We start from the raw sequence: 7,707 nt of genomic DNA on the forward strand, positions 1-7,707 counted from the left end.
CTGCCAGGTGTGACCCAAAAACCAAAAGTCAAACAAACAAACAAAAAACAAACAAAAAACCTCAGAGTTAAAAAGAGAAGGTAAATTTTAACATCTCAAAGTAGTTCCTGTCCGGCTAAACCCGGGGTGTCAATACTGATGTAGATTAGGGAATTTTATAAGGAGCCTGTTTTTCCTATTAAACTTCCTTTTCCTGAGGGAACAGATTTAGGTTTTGTTTTAGGGGCTAATAAAGATAACTAACTTCCTAAGGTCTAACTAAGAAATAATTTTTAGGACCAGAGAGATAGCATGGAGGTAAGGCATTTGCCTTGCATGCAGAAGGACAGTGGTCCAAATCCTGGTATCCCATATGGTCCCCCGAGCCTGCCAGGAGCAATTTCTGAGCATAGAGCCAGGAGGAACCCCTGAGCGCTGCCGGGTGTGACCCAAAGACAAAAACAAAACAAAACAAAACAAAACAAGAAATAGTTTTTTGAAGAAACAAGCTTATCTGAAAAAGATGCAAATCTATACCTGCTAAAGGTTTTCTCAACTATCCAGTGCTATTTCCTGGCCAAAACTTTGGATGTAAATTATGAGACAAGAATTAGTTAGCAAAAAAAAAAAAAAAGAATTAGTTAGCAAGTACTCAAATGTCCCAAAGCAAAACATTCCTCTTAGTAAAACTTTCAGGGACATTTAAAAGACAAGGAGGAGTAAAAGTTGTTGTAAAAGTTGTTTTTAGGGGGCTGGAGAGATAGCATGGAGGTAAGGTTTTTGCCTCACATGCAGAAAGGACAGTGGTTCAAATTCCGGCATCCCATATGGTCCCCTTTGCCTGTCAGGAGCGGTTTCTGAGTGTAAAGCCCGGAGTAACCCCTGAGCACTGCCAGGTATGGCCCCAAAACAAAAACAAACAAACAAAAACAAACTAACAAAAAAGTTGTTTTTAGTTTTTTTGTTTTGTTTTATTTTGTTTTTTTTGGGGGGGATCACACCCGGTGGCGCTCAGGGGTTACTCCTGGCTCTGCACTCAGAAATCACTCCTGGCAGGCACAGGGTACCATATGGGATGCTGGGATTTGAACCACCGTTTGTCCTGGATTGGCTAAAAGTTGCTTTTAAGTATCTTTTGATGCTGAGTTTTCCAGGTTAAGAGAAATTTAACCAAGACTATATTTGCCTGTATAAATTCTTATGTTTGGGGCCCGGAGAGATAGCACAGCGGCGTTTGCCTTGCAAGCAGCCGATCCAGGACCAAAGGCGGTTGGTTCGAATCCCGGTGTCCCATATGGTCCCCCGAGCCTGCCAGGAGCTATTTCTGAGCAGACAGTCAGGAGTAACCCCTGAGCACCGCCAGGTGTGGCCCAAAAACAAAACAAAAAAAAAAAACAAAAAAAAAAACCCAAAAAACAATAAATTCTGTGTTTGGAAGTAAAAGGTTCAAATATATACACACTTAGTACAGCAGAAGGGAGATTCATATTTAGGCCAAATAAATGGTTGTTACTAAGCATGAGAAATATCACCTTTGCTATCAAAAATCTTGGTTAGCCATCTGCACTGAGGAAAGGCTTCTCAGTGGGCCTTCTGATGAGTTTTTATTAGATTGCGGGGGATAATATGGTGGGGAAATTTTCCAGGTGCCCATTAGATGCTTTGTTTTCCATCCAGAGGTGTATCTGGGTCTGCTTCTAGTGTGGGGCTCAGGCCTGGACCTATAGCCATGACACAGAGCCCAGGGGCCAGCCCCAGCCTTCCCCTCTCTCCTCCCCCATTCTTCAAGAAACCTGCTTAGTGCCAAGGCTGTAGTGGGCCCAATTCCTTAATGAACTATATAGTGGGGCCCACAGTGTGACCTGTAGTGAAAGAGTCTCCGTGGTGTGGCTGCTCAGAAATGACTAAACTGCAAAACTGCTTTTTGCAGGAATTTTATTGGCACAAACCTGTTAGGGAAAGAGGAACTATACCAGCTAGCAGCACAGATGTGGTTGGTGAGGCTCTGTTATAGAGTGGTTGTGAGACCAGGTGAGGCTCTGTTACCACTCACAGTTCTAGGTTGAAGAGCAAATCTAGCGTGACCACTGCCTGCTCCTTGGGAAAGGGGACCATGGGGGTTGGAGCAATAGTTCAGCAGTTACAGTACTTGTCTTGCACATAGTTTACCCTGGGTCAATCCCCTAAAACCACATGATCTCCTCAGATCTGCCAGGAGCAAGCTTCAAGTGCAAAGCCAGGAATAACCCCTGAGCATTATCAGGTGTAGCCAAAAAAGGGGCACCATGGAAAAGTGGGGTCCTGCAGGTTGCACATTACTCGTGGTGTCTGGAGAGAGCCAGCTGGGTTGACTTGTCTGCCTCCTCCTCTGGTTTGTGCTATATGCTTCTCAACCTGAGGATGGTTTCAAGTGCCACTTCCAAGCTCCTCTTGATGTCCTTTGGTTAGCTTCTGGGTTCTTTTTTTTTTGCTTCAAACACGGCTGATAGGAAAATTTGGAAGCTGAACAACTTCCCGCTAGGAAAGTTACACACACACACAACTTCCCACACCCATTAGGAAAAGGTGAGGACATGCAGTTTGGGGACTGATTCCCCCAAAAGGCCCTTATTCGAACCCATCAAGAGCAAGCAGAGGGCAGGTGTGTGCTGGCGCCAGTGACTTGGACACTGCCCAATCCTGCAGGCATGTCCTGTAACCTTTACAGTTCTGGTGGTGCCAGATGACTCGGCATGATTGAAACTGATGTTGAGATCTATGGGCTAGCTCCAAGTGGGCTGTGTGCCCTGCTGGGGGCCTCCATACCCTGAGATCTTGCTGCTTCTGGTCCCCCAACTTGCTATAGATCCTAGCTCTGTTCCCAATGGACCCAGATGGGCAGGGGCCAAGCCCTGGCAGGCATATGGCCAGGGATTGCCCAGGCAGCTTGGAGCCAGCTTTGGTTAGAGCATGTCCCAAGTTAAGGGAACCAGCACAAAGGAGCCTTTATGGGCAGGCAGCGTGTCTCCCTAGGGGCCAGGGAGGACAGAAATAGGCTTCATGGAGGCCAGCGGGACTGGGCGCTGACTCAGGAGGGGTCATTTCCAGCACCTTCTCCAATCCCTCCAATCTGTCATGGGGAGTCACCCTGTCACGTGGGGGTGGGGTAGTTGATAATCCCACAGCTGGGAAGGAGGGAGGAGAGAAGAGAGGGGGAGAGAGAAAGGAAGAGAGAGAGGAGGAAGAGAGAAAGAGGAAGGGAGAGAGAGGGAGGGAGAGAGAGGGAGAGAGAGCAGAAACATGCCTAAGTCCCCACTGGGACTCTGTCCACTCTATGGTTCCAAGACAGCGTACCGTGATTGTATGTGTCACCCCAAGAGAGATTAGAGCAGGTGGCTCTGTGATCCACAAGCTCTTTCTGTGCTCCTGGAAGCACACACAGTGCCCAGACACTACAGCCTATGCTGCTCCTTGTGCCTACAGAGTCCTCCCATATGTGACAGCCAAGTCCCCACTTGGCAACAAGTCAACTACTACACATAATTTTCAAAGCTAATGTGCTGAAACCAATACTAGGAATGTCTCAGAGGTTAAAGAAAACTCAGTTCTAGAGGTTGCAACTTGAGCAGAGGGGAGACAACAGGAGTTAAAGAACTTGTCTTGCAGAGAGCTGACCAGGGTTTATCCCTCACACCATAGGATCTCCCAAGGTGCTACCAGGAGTGACCCCTGAGTACAGAGCCAGAAGTAAGCTCTGAGCACTGCTGGTGTGGCCCAAAACCCCCAAAAAAGAAGTGTCACACTTTAACTTAGAGAAGAGACGAACTATCAAAGTACACCCAGATCATAAGGGTCACTGTAGTATGTGTGCAGAAGGCTGGAGCAGGATGAGAGACCTAGAGGACATGGGTCAGGCCATGAGGACGTAGCATCCTCTGACCCCAGGGTCTGTAATGCAAAGGCATGGGAAAGCAGATATCAGTGGGTACTCAGCTGTATCCCTGGGGCCTTTCTAGCTCTTTCACTGGGACAGGGCTGTGGCTGTCAGGTTCACATAATCTATGGGGTCCCTATGCCAGTCCTGCCAGTATTGGAGACACCATTGCACATCATTGTTGCTGTCACAGCTGACGGAATGATGGGGAAGAGAAGAGTAATGAGGAGATTTGTAGAGGTCTGAGACGAAAAGAGTAGCAGGGAAGGCTCAGCTGCTACACCCTGCTACCCAGCCCCCAGAGACTATTTTGGAGGTGGATATTGCTGCAGGTGTCTTGCGTCTCAGCATCTCTAGTGGGGAGCAAATCCTTCATGAGAGGAAAACGGGTAACATGAGCGGCTGAATATAAAATATAAAATAATGAAACCACACACAGAGTATGTGGGGTCAACACATCTTCTGGTAGGAGTGCGACAAGTTTAATTAAGGCAAGGGAATTTATAGGGGTAAAACCAGCCATAGGTATAGAGAAGAATAATTACAATCACAAAACAAAGTTTAACAGTAAACATACTTAAGCTATGGATGTGAGCTATAAGGATTCTGAGTTACAAAGGAGAAGGTTATAACTCAAGACAGTTCTTTGCAAGCTTACTTTAAATGCAAAATCAGGGTTTATTAGGAAGTAGAAAATATCTAGGAACTTGATTTTCACTGGGCTGGGCTCTACTGTTTTAGAGGTCAAGTAAAGGAAGGAACCAAATCCCATTAGGTGTGTTCAGGTGTGGTTCCCTTTTTCTAAGGAGAGTAATTGGTCCAGGGTCTGCTTTCTGGCTTCGCCCTTGATTGCCAGAAACTGCAGCTGCAATAACATATTTGATTTTTTGTTGTTGTTTTGTTTTGTTTTGTTTTGGGGCCACACCCGGTGTTGCTCAGAGGTTACTCCTGGCTGTCTGCTCAGAAATAGATCCTGGCAAGCACAGGGGACCATATGAGACACTGGGATTCGAACCAACCACCTTTGGTCCTGGATCAGCTGCTTGCAAGGCAAACGCCGCTGTGCTATCTCTCCGGGCCCCGCAAGAACATATTTGAAAAAGAGAAAAACATTGTCTTTGCTGCTAGGTGCTAAATATTATCCAGAAAAAGGGGTTCTCTTAGTAATGTTTGGTGCTGGAATTTCTGAGCCAAATTATTTGATAGAGGTCACAATTTTGCCTGAGATTTTACAAAGGAGAGATAGCCAAATAATAACTGAAAATGTAATGCCAAGCATCTCTTCAGAAATTCCTCAACTATCCATATAGGGGAATAAAGTGTCCACAGCGGGTCTTTTGAGGAAACCCGTGGAGGTTATTTCAGTTCTCCCCACCAGGAAAATCTGAATATACATCTGGTGGATTGAGCTCCCCTAAAAGTTTAGTTATGCCGTGTCAGGATATGGGGGGTGTTTCAGGCTCTGTGACTCAGGGGCTATCACAGCAGTTCCAGGAAATGTGTTTACTTGCCCAGGACCCTCTTTCTCTCCTGCAGGGTCCCCAGGACAGCTGTGTGTGTGTGTGTGTGTGTGTGTGTGTGTGACAGAGGTCAGCAATGGGGACATCACTGGGCAGTTATGTCAGTAAGGAGGTGAGCTTGGGCTGTGACAAATTTGGTCCCACTGCTGCTTCAGGGCTGGGAGGGGCAGGGGTCATCTTCAAAACTGGAGTAGTCTGTGGGGTGCCCTTCAGTCAGGCCCTGTGCAGAGCAGCAGGAAGGTCTGTGCTCCTTCCTCCCTCTGTCTTCCTAAAATTGCTGTGGAGCCCACAGGGTCGCAGGGAGTTCAGAGCAGTTTTGCTGCTGTCCACACTGAAATGGGGTGGGAGCCCATGACTCATGGAAACATTCCCTGTGGTCAGGAAGGGCTGTGGGAGGTGCTGGGTTCCCAGAGCCTGGCTTGGCTCCCACCTCAGCCTGTGTAGAGCCTCCACTGCCGAGGTTTTGTGGGGGCCTGTCGAGGAGGGTGGGAAAGGATCCAGGTATTCCCAGGTCATCCTCCTGCCTAGGGGTTGTAAGGTGCTGGGAGTGAGAGCATCTGTGTGTGTCTCTGTGTGTGTGCATCTGTGTGTGTGAGTGTGTGTGTGTGTGTGTGTCTGGAGTTCCCCACACACAACACCATAGGGTGAGGACTTTAGAGCTCCTCTGCCCAGTTAGTAAGGGATGGGGTCAGGCACAGAATTGAGTTTCCTCTCCCTCTGCGCTCAAGCCTGAATGTGTCTCCTTTTGGGCCCAAGGCAATGTAGGCAGTAGGAAGGCTGCAGTGCCTGAGGTCCTCGGTGACTGCACACAACCCCACACTGTCAGGCAGATGGGCAGAACCTTTGATCCCAGGACAATTCTTCAATTTCCCCAGACACTATCCAGGTTGTGGGATACTCCCTTCCACAGTGTATGAGGCTCACTAGGCACTGCATGCCTTGCCACAGCCTGTTCATTCTCAGCAGTGTCCCTCTGCTGAGACTGCCACTCTGAGTCCACTCTGTTTTAGTGCCTGAGCATGAACCCCTCAGGGCCTTGCAGGTTACCCAACAAAGTCCAGGGACACTGGGATCACTTGGCCATATCCGGGGGCCCTGAAGCTAGGGCCTGGGACCGTGGAACTACAGACTCTACAGTGTGGGACACCAAGGGCCATACAGAAGCTGTGAGGATGGCTGAACTGCCCCTCCCCAAACTCCATTTTCCTCTCGTTTCCTTAAGAGCCTGACTTGCCACCTGACTGAAGCATGAACATGTGCACAATCTCTAGGTCAAGTTTGAAAAGGAAGCCCCATGTCCTCCACTCCTTGGCCTATCCCTGCAGGTTGGGGTGGATGCCCCTGTGGCAGGATGGAAAAAGAATGAAAACAGCGGTGCTGGGAAAAGAGCAACTCTGTGGATCCCAGGGCTGCCCACTGCCTCCACTGACCCCTTCAAACCCCTACTAGGGCCTTCACCTGGCCAAGAAATGGAACCCCAGGGATGCAGGGATGTGGGAAATCTCTGGTCTCATGAATCCTTGGCCCCTACCCTCTCCCACTCCACACACTTCTCTTTCTTCTCTTTTCTTCACAAAAGCACCTGCCATGTCTATCTTCCAGGACTGCTCTGCCTGAACTCTTGGCCCAGGGTCCTTCAAGGAGCAGGGTAGATGGGCATCTGGCACCATAGTTCTAAGTGCTGAATTAGATTATGCTGCAGAGACCCTCAGGATCTGAACCAGGGGTTACTTTGTTTTTTGGTTTCTTTTTTTTTTTTTTTTTTTTTTTGGTTTTTGGGCCACACCCGGTAACGCTCAGGGGTTACTCCTGGCTATGTGCTCAGAAGTTGCTCCTGGCTTGGGGGACCATATGGGACACAGGGGGATCGAACCGCGGTCCGTCCAAGGCTAGCGCAGGCAAGGCAGGCACCTTACCTTTAGCGCCACCGCCCAGCCCGTTTTTTGGTTTCTTATCAGTGATCTGGAGGTCCGGGCCACTCACAGCAGTGATACTTGACAAGTATTAGACAGTCCAATGCTAGGGTCCAGGGATACAGTGTTAACCAGGCCCTGGAGGATGTGAACCACCTGGGCATCCCAACTCTGGCTGGAGATCAGTAAGTCCCACCCCAGTGGTTTGGGTCACCTCAACGATGCTTGGAGGTTAGTAGGTCCTACTCCAGAGGTTCTTGGGGGCTCCAAGGCTGCATAGCCCCTAACCCTGGTGCTGGACTTTCGTGCATTCTGGGAGTGGTCTCAGGGCCATCATTAGATGAGGCACCAGATCCCTGTTGTCTCAGGACCATCCCTTCTG

Source organism: Suncus etruscus, chromosome 3 (genome assembly GCF_024139225.1).
Source record: "Suncus etruscus isolate mSunEtr1 chromosome 3, mSunEtr1.pri.cur, whole genome shotgun sequence".
In the NCBI taxonomy this organism is placed as follows: domain Eukaryota; kingdom Metazoa; phylum Chordata; class Mammalia; order Eulipotyphla; family Soricidae; genus Suncus; species Suncus etruscus.